This window comes from Bison bison, unplaced genomic scaffold (assembly GCF_000754665.1).
Source record: "Bison bison bison isolate TAMUID 2011002044 unplaced genomic scaffold, Bison_UMD1.0 scf7180017864264, whole genome shotgun sequence".
Classification (NCBI taxonomy): domain Eukaryota; kingdom Metazoa; phylum Chordata; class Mammalia; order Artiodactyla; family Bovidae; genus Bison; species Bison bison.
In genome coordinates, this window is record NW_011494836.1 from 2294253 (window position 1) to 2309832 (window position 15580).

At 39.1% G+C, this 15580-nt stretch overlaps 1 pseudogene; it reads right to left on the reverse strand.

The window, feature by feature from the left end:
- Nucleotides 1–337: 337 nt before the first annotated feature.
- LOC104994716 overlaps nt 338–15580 on the reverse strand; it is a 73257-nt pseudogene continuing 58014 nt past the window's right edge.

Genomic DNA, 15580 nt, shown 5'->3' on the forward strand with positions numbered 1-15580 from the left:
TTTCAAAACTGTTAAAACTTCAGTTCTAAGTATCAGTAAAATTTCCACAGACACTGTCTTTTAATCAACATCTTCCCCTCAAACCTGCAGACTTCTAAGTAATCAACAAGCAACTATTTTGTGATAACAGAAGTAAAGTGCTTAAAAGCCCATGGCTTGGACTCACGGAAGTGATCTTTTAAAACGAAGATGTTAACAGAAAAGTGTGTATGACATTCTTATTACAATAAATTTGTTCATTAACTTCACTTCAAAATTTTAATGTTCAGGTTTTTCATGAAGAGTTAAAAAAAAAAAAGCTAAGATTAGCTCTTTTCACTGTTAAATATTTTGAAATTTAGAACAAGGTTTCCCTGACCTTATATGGACATGGAATGTGATATGCTCTGCAGCGTTCTTGTATCCACGTTGTTTCCCAGATGCCGCGGTAAGCTTGCTCATAAAAGTAGCATCCAATTACAACCATGAGTGGTACGAGATACAGAGTGCTGAAAACACCAATCCAGATCATAAACTTCACCAGTTTATTCTGGTTCACCTTTTGTAATGGAATCTCAACTCGCACTCTGTTTAGCGATATAATGCCGGCTAAAAGGAGTGAAACCCCAAATACCACATACAGGCAGAGGGGTGCAAGAACAAAATACCTCAAGGCATCAACATCATAGAGGCCAACAAAACACACGCCACTGATACTGTCACCTTCAATTTTATTCATCGCTAAAAGGATGATGGTCAGCGTTCCAGGGACGCCCCACACACTGGCATGGAACAGCAGGGCTTCCTTCCCAATAGCTTCACTACCCGACTTTGGCACAGCTGCCAAGAACCACGTGATGGTAAGAATCACCCACCAAATGCTGCCAGCCGTAGTGAAAAAAATAGAGTATCATAAGGAGCATGATACAGGCTTTGTTATGAGATCCTTGGGTGACTGTGGAAGCCTTATACTGTGCAGGGCTGGATGAATTGCAGGCGACTCGGTCCTCAAGCAAAAACCCAGTAAAGAAAATTAATAACACCATCATGTAGCAGACGGCATAAATTCTAACGGTTCTTTCAGAGTACCGGAATCTTATCACATCAATCAAAAAAGTTAAAAAAGTAAACAACGTGGCAGAGAGGCAAATGACTGAAATCAATCCTATGAAATACCGAGCAAATGAAAGCTCTTCTCTCCTAAAGTACATATTTGGACAAGGAGGTGAACAATCACGCATGTGCAAAAAGCAACAGCCAAGATTAGGATCAATTTTCAACTCTCAGGGACACCAAAAGCCATAGTCCCTCTGCACTGCCACTGAGGCTCCTTCAGTAGGATCGCCAGCTAAATTCAGGTCCACCAGCCGAGGATACGGCTCACCACAATCTGGGAACCTAAAAACATAAGACAAGAATCATTTACTTATTGGGAACCTAATGATTTGGATTTCCACATTTAGCAGTTGTGACTTATTTATGCTTATGTCCTTGGAGAACATTACGGTATGTCGAAGAGATAATGCAAATATCTTGCTTGTGGGTCATATGATGAGATATTCCACAGTTGGCAAAAAAAACAAAAAATGTATACTTAAGTTTGTTTCGGCTTCAAAAAGATTATTCTTTATTAAAACAGGCATAGCCATTAGTAAATAGTGTAATTAATACTATTTATTTAGGACACACAGTTTACAGTAAGATTTCAAACTATAAATAAGTATATATAAAATAAACATACACAAATAAAAAGCTTCAGTAGAACAGTAGCTAAAAGTGTTTTTTTTTAACATTTAATTACAAGATAATAAATAACATTTAATTAAAAAATCTCAATTTACCCCAGACTCCAATAGAACTTTCTTAAAAATAAGAGGTAAAAATCTTCCCTAGAACAAGATGGTGGAGGAGCAGGTGGACGTGGGGTACATCTCTCTCCAAGGATGCATCAGGAATACACCTTCAAAGACAGAAGTGCATGCAGAACACCAGCTAACAGGTTAGGGACAATAGTACCTGACCAGTGGAAAAGAATATATAGAACCACGCAAAACTTGGTAGGACGAAGGAACTACGGGAAAAACAGGAGTGTTAGAAGGACTGGATCTGCCCTCGGTGGGTAGGGGAACTGAGGCAGGGGTCCAATCCCTGCATGGGGCAATTGTCTGAGTCAGAGGAGAAACATTTAAGGCTGAGAGTGAAACAGCTGATCTGTGGCAGCCTAAATGGAATAAGAATCAGACAGTCCTTACTACAGCCATACACACCCCGGACAGGGACACAGGTCCCCTGGAAGGCCCAGCAGCTGGGAGCTGGAGTTTAGGATTGTGCTGCAATCCCAGGGCGAGGGCTGCTGTTGAGTGCGGAGAGATGGACTGAGGAGTTGTGAGGGAAAAGAGACGGATTGAGGGGATATGAGGGAGGAAAGCCAGGCAGCCACAGAAGCAAAGCGATACTGCTGAGTCACGAGTAGGGGGTGGAGCCATCACCATAGCGTCTCTCCCTCAAAATGCCAGCATCGGCAGCTGGCCCATCAAATGCCTGACACACTGCACTACAGAGCAAGACCCCACCCAGAGTGCCACTTTAAGTGCCAGGGGCGCCAACCTACAGACTAGGATCCCAACCAGGAGGGCCCCTCTATGTGCCTGACACACCGAACAACAGAGAAGGACCCCAGGCAAGGTAGCCCTCTAAGTGCCTGAACAGGCAGAGCTACAGATAGGCCTTTTGATCGCCAGCTACAAGAGGCTCGAAAAAAGACTCTGATAGGGACTTAACTCCTGCAGTGGAGGCAGTCCGTGTCCTTGCACACTTGGCGCTGCCAGGGTCCCTGCAAGCCAAGCAGCTGCATCACCTTTATGCTCAACTCTCACTGGGGCAGAGCTGCCACAGGCTAACAAAGTCTTGCATCTATGCCCACAGGGTCACTTCAGTCATGTGCAGCTCTTTGCCGCCCTGTAAACTGTGGCCTGCCAGGCATCTCTGTCAGGGAGGAGGGGGTTCTCCAGGCAAGAATCCTGGAGCGTACTGGCCAATACTGGTTGCCATACCCTTCTAGAGCACTGTATTTCCTGCTGCCCTAGCAGCCAACTCCCCTGAGTACCTGGTGCTGCCAGAACCCCTGCGCCCTAAGCAGCTGCACCACCTCCACACCTGGCCCTCACAGGGGCAAACCCAAGCCCTCCAGGGCAGCCCCGGGAGGAAACCCCAGTGGATGACCCACATATATAGGTGGAAATGTAACCACAGTTGAAACCCAGGGGCAGTGTGGCCAAGGAAGAAGACCTAAAACCTTACCACCAGCTGTACAAGCTGCAGATTAAATCCACACGATCAACTAGGAAGACTCTGTCTCTATGGAACAGAGAAAAGGTCATTGAGAGCTCCCACAAAAGAACACTCACTAGTTCTGATAGCTGTGGACACTGGAGGCAAGAACACACTGGAGTAGAACCAGATTAGAATCTGATCTGCCCCCACAGCAGGTCCAAAGTTCAGCACAGTGGTGGAGGGCATCCGAGGCGGGTAAAGTGGACTATGACTCCCAGCAATGACTCAAGAAAAACACTTATTATTCTTATTTTTTGACTTGTTCTGTAGATTATTTTGGATTTTTTTTTCTTTTTTCTCTTTTTTATCCCCTTCTGTTGTAGCTGTCGATTTTACTGGCACTGTGAAATCCAATTAAGCTTTTGAGCTTTATTTTTTCTAGTCACACTTTTTACTGTTATAAACCTCTGCCTCTATGTTGGGCTTCTGCGGTTCTGTGGAGTTTTCCTCTTTTTTTAATTTTTTAAACCTATTTTTATTTTTTCTATATTTCTCAGTTTGCTTTTCTTATGGTTCTTTTCCCCTAGCAGTTAATCTTTAACATATATAAATCTTCTTTATCTACCTTTATCTAACTTTGCATATCTATTCTTTCTTTTGTTTCTTTCTCTCCTTTCCTCTCAACATAGTTGTTAGTTTTAGTTTCAATGCTTTATTCCCCAGTTGGCACTTTGCTTTAGTTTTGTTTTCTAGTTTGTGCTTTGGCTAGTTTTGTTCTGGTAGATATAATTTTTGGTTTCTTTTGTTCACTGGGTCAATCTACTGTACTTTATTTTTGCTGGACTTTTTTGATTTTGCCTATGGGTGTATTGGAGAAGGAAATGGCACCCTACTCCAGTACTCTTGCCTGGAAAATCCCATGGATGGAGGAGCCCGGTAGGCTACAGTCCATGGGGTCGCTAAGAGTTGGACATGACTGAGCGACTTCACTTTCACTTTTCACTTTCATGCATTGGAGAAGGAAATGGCAACCCAGTCCAGTGTTCTTGCCTGGAGAATCCCAGGGACGGGGGAACCTGGTGGGCTGCCATCTATGGGGTCCCACAGAGTCGGACATGACTGAAGCGACTTAGCAGCAGCAGCAGCATGGGTGTGTATGTATATGTGCATATTCAGTCACACTTTTTAATGTTGTTATAAACCTCTGCCTCTACATTGGGCTTTTGTAGTTCTGTGGAGTTTTCCTTTTTTCTTCTTCCATTTTTTTTCTTTTCTCCTCTTTATAATTTTAATTTTTTAAAACCTATTGTATTTTTGGCATATTTATCCCTTTCTTTGCCTTTCCTACTGTTTTTTCCCCTTGCAGTTAATCTTTGATGTATATAGATCTTCATCTATCTCTATTTAATTTGCATATCCATTCTTTCTTTTCTTTTCTTCCTTTCCTCTCAACATATTTGTTAGTTTTGTTTTCATTGCTCTATCCCCCACTTGGCACATTGCTTTAGTTTTGTTGCCCAGTTTGTGCTTTAGTTAGTTTTGTTCTTAACTGGTAAATATAATTTTTTATTTCCTTTGTTTGCTGGATCAATCTACTGTACTTTATTTTTGTTGGACTGTTTTGACTTTGCTCATGGGTGTATAAGTTTATGTGTATTTTATATAAGTTATGTGTAATTTATATAATTATTTTAACTATTATTTGCCTGATTTTGTAACTGCCATTTGTCTGGGGTTCATCTTTGGTTTCTCATTTTCGAATATTTGTTTTAATCTCACTTAATGCCATAACAAACCACTGTGGAGTCTTTGTTTCTGACCAGAGATCAAGTCTTGAACCTTTGGAGTAGGAGCACTGACTCCAAGACCCTAGACTACCCGAGAACTAACCGTAGGGAGTATCCAATAGTGAGAACTCACACAAAGGAAACCACTTGAACACAAGACCCGGCACCAACCAACCACCAGTAGCACCCTGTGCAGGACGGCTCATCTAAACAACAAACAGAACAAAAATACAAACTCAGTCATCAGCAGACAGGATTACCACCCCACTCAGCCTTACCCATGAGAGGAAACACAAACAAACAAACAAAAACTCAGCACAAATCTCACTCTACACAAAGCTTACACAACCACTGGACCAGGCTTAGGAGGGCAGAAACCAAAAGAAATAATTCAGCCTTCTTCAAGGAAAGAATTCAACTTCGCTTGAAGCCTGGGAAAAGGAGACTTCAAACACAACAAGTGAAGAAAAAATTATGAAAAGGCAGAGAAATACTACACAAATGAAGGAGCAAACCAGAAACACAGAATTCCAAATAAATGAAGAGGAAACAGACAAACTACCTGAAAAACAATTCAGAATAAAGATAGTAAAGATGATCAAAAACCTTGAAAACAAAATGGAGAAAATGCAAGAATCAATTAACAAAGGCCTAGAAGAATTAAAAGAATGAAAAGAACTGAGGATAGTCTCAGAGACCTCTGGGACAACAGCAAATGCACCAACATTCAAATTATAGGGGCCCCAGAAGAATGAGAGAAAAAGAAAGGGTATGAGAAAAATTTTGAGAGATTATAGTTGAAAACTTCTCCAACGTGGAAAAGGAAACAGTCCATCAAATCCAAGAGGCTCACAGAGTCCCATACAGGATAAACACAAGGAGAAACACGCCAAGACAAACACTAATCAAAGTAACAAAAACTAAACACAAAGAAAGAATATTCAAAGCAGCAAGAGAGAAGCAACACGTAACATACAAAGGGAACCCCATACACTTAACAGCTATCTTTCAGCAGAAACTCTTCAGGCCAGAAGGGAATGGCAGGATATATTTCAAGTACTGAAAGGGAAAAATCTACAACCAAGATTACTGTACCTGGCAAGGATCTCATTCAAAATTGATGGAGAAATAAAAAGCTTTTCAGACAAGCAAAAGTTAAGAGAATTCAGTACCACCAAACAAGCTTTACAACAAATGTTAAAAGGACTTATACAGTCAAGAAATAGAACAGAAGAGAAAAGATCTAAAAAATCAACCCCAAACAATTCAGAAAATGGCAATAGGAACATATATAGCAATAATTACTTTAAATGTAAATGGATTAAATGCTCCAACCAAAAGACACAGACTGGCTGAATGGATACAAAAGCAAGACTCATATATATGCCATCTACAAGAAACCCACTTTAGACCTAAAGACACATATAGACTGAAAGTGAGAGGATGGAAAAATATATTGCATGCAAATGGGAAATAAAAGAAAGCTGGAGTAGCAATCCTCATATCAGACAAAGTAAAGAAAAGTACAAGAGATAAGGAAGGACACTACATAATGATCAAGGGATCAGTCCAAAAGGAAGACATAACAATTCTAAATATCTATGCACCCAACATAGGAGCACCTCGATACATAAGACAAACACTAACAGACATAAAAGGAGAAACTGACAGGAACACCATAATAGGAAGAGACTTTAACACCCCACTCACACCAATGGACAGATCATCAAAACAGAAAATTAATAAGGAAACACAAGTCTTAAATGACACATTAGATGCGATGGATCTGATTGATATCTTCAGGACATTCCGTCCAAATGCAGAAGAATACACCTTCTTCCCAAGGGCACATGGAACATTCTCCAGGCTAGACCACATCTTAGGTCACAAATCAAACCTCAGTAAATTTAAGAAAACTGAAATCGTATCAAGCATCTTCTGCAACCACAACGCTATGAGACTAGATATCAATTACAAGAAAAAACCTGTAAGAAACACAAACACAGGGAGATTAAACAACATGTTTCTAAATCACCAACAGGTTACTCAAGAAGATAAAAGGGAAATAAAAAAATTCCTAGAAAAATATGACAACGAAAACATGACAACTCAAAACCTATGGCATGCAGCAAAAGCAGCTCTAAGAGGGAAGTTTATGACAATACAATCCTACCTCAAGAAACAAGAAAAACGTGGAATAGACAACCTAACTTTACACCTAAAACAACTGAAGAAAAAAGAAAAGTCCCGAAATTAGTAGAAGGAAAGAAATCACAAAGATCCAAGCAGAAATAAATGAAAAAGAAATGAAAGAAACAATAATAAAGATTAATAAAACTAAAAGCTGGTTCTTTGAGAAGATAAACAGAGTGACAAATCTTTAGCCAGATTCATCAAGAAAGAGAGAGAGAAGAATCAAATCAACAAAATCAGAAATGAAAATGAGAGGTTACCCCAGACAATGCAGAAAGACAAAGGATTATGAGACTATTATGAACAAAATCGGAGAAGGCAATGGCACCCCACTCCAGTACTCTTGCCTGGAAAATCCCATGAATGGAGGAGCCTGATAGACTGCAGACCATGGGGTCACGAAGAGTTGGACACGACTGAGCGACTTCACTTTCACTTTTCCCTTTCATGCTTTGGAGAAGGAAATGGAAACCCAGTCCAGTGTTCTTGCCTGGAGAATCCCAGGGACGGGGGAGCCTGGTGGGCTGCCGTCTATGGGATCGCACAGAGTCGGACACGACTGAAGCGACTTAGCAGCAGTAGCAGTATGGTAATAAAATGGATAACCTGGAAGAAAATGACAGATCCTTAGAAAACTTCTATCTCTCAAGACTGAACCAGGAAGAAATAGAAATTATGAACAACCCAACTGCAAGCACTGAAATTGAAGCTGTGATAAAAAATCTCCCAAAAAACAAAAGCCCAGGACGAGATGGCTTCAAAGGAGAATTCTATCAAACATTTAGAGAACATCTAATACCTATCCTTCTAAAACTCTTTCAAAAATTGCAGAGGAAGGAACACTTCCAAACTCATACTACAAGGCCACCATCAACCTGATACTAAAACCAGACAAAAACAATTAAAAAAACAAACAAAAACAAAAAACAAAACAAAAAAAACCTCCAGGCCAATAACACTGATGAACAGAGATGCAAAAATCCTCAACAAAATTTTAGCTAACAGAATTCAGCAACACATCAAAAAGCTCATACACCATGATCAAGTTGGGTTTATACCAGGAATGCAAGGATTCTTCAATATATGCAAATCAATCAATGTGATACACCATATTAACACATTGAACAAAAGATCATATCATCTCAGTGGATGCAGAAAAAGCCTTTGACAAAATTTAGCACCCATTTATGATTAAAACTCTTCAAAAAGTGGGCACAGAAGGAACCTTCCTCAACACAGCAAAGGGCATATATGATAAGTCTACAGCAAACATTATTCTCAATGGTGAAAAACTGAAAGCATTCCCCCTAAGATCAGGAACAAGATAAGGGTGTCCACTTTCACCACTATTATTCAACATAGTTCTGGAAGTCCTAGCTATAGTAATCAGAGAAGAAAAAGAAATAAAAGGAATTCAGATCAGAAAAGAAGTAAAGCTCTCACTGTCTGCAGATGGCATGATACTGCACATAGAAAACCCTAAAGACATTATCAGAAAATGACTAGAGCTAATCAGTGAATTTAGCAAAGTTGCAAGATACAAAATCAATACACAGAAATCACTTGCATTTCTATATACTAACCGTGAAAAATCATGAAGAGAAATTAAGGAATCAATCCCATTTACCACTGCAACAAAAAAATTAAATATCTAGGAATAAACTTACCTAAGGACACAAAAGAACTGTACAGAGAAAAGTATAAGACACTGATGAAAGAAATCAAAGACGACACAAACAGATGGAGCCATATTCCATGTTTCTGGGTAGGAAGAATCAATATTGTGAAAATGACTATACTACCAAATGCAATCTAAAGATTCAACGTGATCCCTATCAAATTACCAATGGCATTTTTCACAGAACCAGAACAAAAAATTTCACAATTCATATGGAAACACAAAAGATCCCCAATAGCCAAAGCAGTCTTGAGAAAGAATGGAGTTGGAGGAATCAACCTTCCTGACTTTAGATTATACTACAAAGCTACAGTCATCAAGACAGTATGGTACTGACACAAAAATAGAAATATAGACTAATGGAACAAGATAGAAAGCCCAGAAATAAACCCATGCACCTATGGTACCTTATTTTTTACAAAGGAGGCAAGAATTTACAATGGGGCAAAGACAGGCTCTTCAATAAATGGTGCTGGGAAAACTGGACAGCTACATGTAAAAGAATGAAATTAGAACACTTCCTAACATCTACACAAAGATAATCTCAAAATGGATTAAAGACATAAATGTAAGACCAGAAATTATAAAACTCTTAGAGGAAAACATAGAACACTTGATGACATAAATCAAAGCAAGATACTCTATGACCCACCTCCTAGAGTAATGGAAATAAAAACAAAAGTAAACAAGTGGGACCTGATTAAACTTGAAAGCTTTTGCACAGCAAAGCAAATGATAAGCAAGGTGAAAAGACAGCCCTCAGAATGGGAGAAAATGATAGCAAATGAAACAACTGACAAAGGATTAATTTCCAAAATATACAAGCAGCTCATACAACTCAATGCCAGAAAAACAAACAACCCAACCAAAAAGTAGGAAAAGACCTAAAGAGACATTTCTCCAAAGAAGACATACAGATGGCTAACAAACACATGAAAAGATGCTCAACACTGCTCATTATTAGAGAAATGCAAATCAAAACTACAATGAGATATCACCTCACAGTGGTCAGAATGGCCATCATCAAAAAATCTACAAACAATAAATGCTGGAGAGGGTGTGGGGGAAAGGGAATGCTCTTGCACTACTGATGGGAATGTAAATTGATACAGCCACTATGGAAGATGGTATGGAGATTCCTTAAAAAACTAGGAATAAAACCACCATATGACCCAGCAATCCCACTCCTAAGTATATACCCTGAGGAAACCAAAGTTGAAAAAGACCCATGTATCCCATTGTTCATTGCAGCACTATTTACCATAGCTAGACTATGGAAGCAACCTAGATGTCCATTGACAGATGAATGGATAAAGAAATTGTGCTACATATACGCAATGGAATATTACTCAGCCATCAAAAGGAAGGCATTTGAGTCAGTTCTGATGAGGTGGATGAACCTAGAACCTATTATACAGAGTGAAGTGAGTCAGAAAGAGAAATATAAATATTGTATTCTAATGCATATATATGGAATCTAGAAAAATAGTACTGAAGAATTTATTTATAGGGCAACAATGGACAAACAGACATAGAGAAGAAACTTAAGGACACGGGGAGAGGGTAGGAGAGGATGATACATTTTTCACCACCTCAAATTCTATTTTATTATGCCTGTGGTAGAGCCCAAGAAATCTGCATTTTGACAATTTTCCAGACTTGAGAGAGTATCACACGCACAGCACAGAAAAAAACAGGGATGTGCTGCAGACATTCTCACATGATCGGAAGTACTGTTCTCATGAACTTCCTGCATTTTCAGTTTTCTTGACAGCATGAGTTTCTAAGCCTTCAGACTCCCATCAACTAGATATTCAGTAGTTACATGGATCAAATAGTTTCCAAGAAACTGTCACTGATATTGTTTGCCAAATACATGTATAAACTTATACTGAAGCTGATTAATACAAACCATTTTCTTCACAAGGCTTGGATTATAAAGCCAAATGACAGAAACATTGCACAGAGACATTTATTAGAACTCTGTGGTAAGCCAGGGCTTTAAGAGAAAAACACTTAAACAACACTCTTGAGTTCAAAAGAAGGCACAAACTTGTAAACACAATACAAAATACAGCAGCATGACGTATGAAGCAATCAAAATTAGGAGAGACTTCATGTCAGCCCCTCAACACAGGATTTTTGAACTAGTATTTGCCAGTACTGCCAATATGGCAATCAGTATTCTAACAAAAAAGGCGAGCAAAGGCACAGAGGTTCGAACAGGGTGTGTTTAGTACTGCTGGGGCACGAAGAGTGCATGAACTGTAAGCACAAGAGGTAAGCACTTTCAGAAATATGTGTGTGCATGTGTGTGCATACACACTGGTATAAACATATCGATGGATATATCTGTACATCCAACTGCCAATTCACCACATACACACTCCTTACGTTTTAATCCTTCCAAAACCAAACTCTTGATTTCCACTCCTTAGATTCTCCATTTTCACAAATGGTAATCCCATTCTTCTAGTTGCTCAGGCTGGAACCCTTGGGATCCTCCTTGAAACTGCTTCTGTCATGTCCACCTCACAACCTACCAGCACTTCTTGTCATTTGACTTGGCAACGTATCTAGAATCTGAACACTTTCCATGTCCTCCACAGCGTCCACCTAGTTTGAGCTATTAGTACCTCATCCTTGGATTTCTGGAGTGGCTTCCAGTTCATCTCCATTTGTACACAAGAACCAAAGCGATCCTTGAACCAGAGTGATCCTTGAAAGACACGCCACCCCTGTGCTCATCATCATGTTTCTTCTGCTCAAAATCGTCTAACTCACTCAGAATCAAATCCAAATTCCATAAAGGAGCTCTAAACACACCCCCAACCCCAGTGCTTTCTGATCGTATTTCCTTCCCTTCTCCCTTACTCACATGGCTCTAGCCTCTGTCGTGTCCCTGTTGTTCTGTGATATAACCAGCACGCTTCCACTTCAGAGCCTCTGCACGTGTTGCTCTGCTTCTTCTGCCTGGACTGATCTTCCCTAGATATCTGTATCATTTGTTCTCTCATTTCACTCATGTCCCTGTCACAGTGTCTCCGTCTTAAAAAGGACTTCCCTAATATCTCCGTACTATATCACTATCAACTAACTATTCTTTCTTATTGACATTCATTGCCATATGACATCTATTTATTTCCTAGCACTTAATTCTATTCTTTCTTATTGGCATTCACTGCTATCTGACATTTCTGTTTATTTATATCTTACCATTACAACCATCATTAGAACTGTAGCTCCATAAGAACAGACCATGTTTTGTTCACTACTCATCTTCACTATCTGGAATAGTGTCTAGCACATGCTGCTGCTGCTGCTGCTGTTAAGTCGCTTCAGTCATGTCCGACTCTGTGTGACCCCATGGACGGCAGCCCACTGGGGTTACCCCCGTCCCTGGGATTCTCCAGGCAAGAATATTGGAGTGGGTTGCCATTTCCTTCTCCCATGCATGGAAGTGAAAAGTGAAAGTGAAGTCACTCAGTTGTGTCTGACTCTTACTGACCCCATGGACTTCAGCCTACCAGGCTCCTCCGTCCATGGGATTTTCTAGGCAAGGGTACTGGAGTGGGTTGCCATTGCCTTCTCTGGTCAAGCACATGGAAGACATTCAATTAATATTTGCTGAATGGATAACTGTTGACTAAATATTTGCTGAATTGATGACTGTTGACTAAATATATTCATATAGCCCTTACCCAACTTAACAGCTTCCCTGCTGCCTCAACTGGTAAAGAACCTACCTGCTAATGCAGGAGACGCAAGAGACGTGGGTTCGATCCTGGGGTCGGAAAGATCCCCTGGAGAAGGAAATGGCAATCCACTCCAATATTCTTACCTGGAAAATTCCATGCATGGACAGAGGAGCCTGGTGGGCTATATATATCGTCTATGGGGTCTCAAAGAGTTGTACATGACAAAGCGCTCACCCCACATACAAGTTAATTAGAAAGATGACTAGAAGGAGTACCGAAGACATTTGAGCTGTACAAAATTGAGAGCAGAGATATCTGATGAGCCATAACTAAAATCAGATAAGGCAGTGAGAATGAGACAGCAATGAAATGAGCTAAATAAAAGCAACAGAATCTACAACTGACTGGATGTGGGAGCTTAGGTCAATGAAGGAGGAATATGCCTTCTAGGAATTAAAAAAAAAAATGAGCAAGGAGTAAAATCAATTTTATACATGTTGAAGTTGAGGTACTTGAGACAAATTCAGGTTAGGATATCCAATGGCTGCTTGTTAGGCAGATTTGGAACTTACCAGAAAGATGCCAAGGCTATAGATTTGTATTTAGGAGTCATCAGCATGTGAGTAACAGTTAAAATCAGTGAGATGAAATTACCCAGGGGAAGCATGTAGAATCAAAAAGAACAGAAACAGATTGCTAAGAAGCACCAGGAAGAAGAAGGCGCAAGAAAGGAAATTAAGAAGGACTGGACTGAGATGTAGCAGACCACAATAGTGTGCACAAAATGCCAAAGTAATTTTCAGGAAAGGAGGACAGACTGAGGTTGAGGGGAGTAAGGGTCTAATATGGAATAAAGGTGAAATGAAATATAGGTTTGAAGTGAGTGACATAGATTTGGTGTAAGTGCTGAGGAGAATGAATAGAAACTTTCCTGTTGACCACACTGGAAACTGACTAAAGACAAAGAGCAAATAGAGCGGCTATGGTTTAAAATGTCTATCAATAGGAGAACGGATAAGCAAAATACAGTAATCTATACAATGGAAGACAAGAAAAAGGAAAGAACTATTAATGAACACAAAAACATTAATGAGTCTTGAAAATAGAGCAAAGAAGAGCAATCTTAACTCAAGCAAAATAAGAGTTATACAATGTATGACTTCATTTGTATGAAGTTCTAGAATACACAAAGTAATTCTCTAGGAAGGATGCTAAACAGTAGTTGCTTCCAGAGGATGATATAGACATGGGCTGACTATCAAGGAGCATGAGAGCATGAGGTAATGGTAATGATCCAGTTCTACACCCTTCTAAGGATTTGACTCTCTAAGCTGCAGATTTTTATCAAAACTCGTGTGCTATCTTTAGATTTGTGCATTTCCCTGTAAAGTTTTAAATAGGAAAAAAAAAAAAAAAAACTATAGACAAATGTTTGGTGAAGGACCTGATAAAATATTTGTGAGGACAGTACCTGTTGTCTCTAATTTATTTTGAAATACACTCAAAGAATAATGTAGATGAGTGGATCAATAGAGGGATGGACAGATGTGATAAATATAATAAAACAATGATAGAATCTGGACTATAGTAAAAAAAAAAAAGGAGTGGCTATGGTTTAAATAATTAAATATACAGCATATTTAATTTGTAAGAAATTAATTGAATTGGTCCAGCTAGAGATCTGAACAAGCACAGTAGACAGAATGCATCGAAATTGTTAGCAAAAGTACTATTTTATGTGACAGACAACAAAACTTAATCTAAGTAAGAAAAGAAATGAGATCAGGAAGGGAGCTATTAGGAAAGGTGAGAGCAAACCCCCAAACTTTGGGGTATCCATAAAACTGAAGAACAGGTGCAGTATGAACAAGGATATGAGAGATGTGGAAGAATGAAAGGTTATTATGAAAGATCAGTTTGTCAGAACTTAAGTAAGAATTCAGAGTTAGGCAATTCCAGGCAAAATAGTGAGGACATAAAACAGATTTAATACTATCAAAACAGAGATCATAATGACATTTCTATAACTGTACATAATCTAATAAAATAAAAAGACCATCAAACAATAGGAGTTAGACACAAAACATAAAATAGGATTCCTGCCGAGGTAATTCATAACTGTTGTTATAAATACCAATAAATTTAGATTTCTAAAAGAGGAACTATAAACATTATAAAGTTTTGGGGAGACAGCAGATGAATGGTTTGATGGGTTAGGGTTAGGGTTAGACAAGAGAGTATGTCAAATAGGTGGAAAATAGAGTAGACAAATAAAAGAAAGCAAACTGTCAGTGAACTGACTACAAGTAACTAATATATGTTTTAAGTTTCTCCATCTATCAATGACAGTAACAGCATAGGCTTTTTACCTGTCTCCAAGGGCTATTGATGGTTGACTCATTGGAAAAGACTCTGATGCTGGGAGGGATTGGGGGCAGGAGGAGAAGAGGATGACAGTGGATGAGATGGCTGGATGACATCACCGACTCAATGGATGGGAGTCTGAGTGAACTCTGGGAGCTGGTGATGGACAGGGAGACCTGGTATGCTATGACTCATGGGGTCACAAAGAGTCAGACACGACTGAGCGACTGAACTGAACCGAAGGGCCATTGACAGATGATAAATAAAATTAATTTTAAACATGAAGGAGAAAAAAAAGTGTTCTGTGCAGCACTACCCATAATAGCAAACCCTTGGAAATAACTTAAATAACCATCAGTAGAAGATGGCTAAATAACTACAGATAATAATATTAACACAATTGGCCATTACACAGCAATTAAGAGGAAAGAACCAGACTAACAAATAGAAACAACAGATACAGATATAAACACAGATACATAAACAACACTATATATTTCTATATATATATGAAACCTAAAAAAGTATATAATGTTGCTTATGGATATGTTTGTAATGTATAATAAGAGTATAAAAACAACCATAAGAAAAATTAACAACAAATTCAA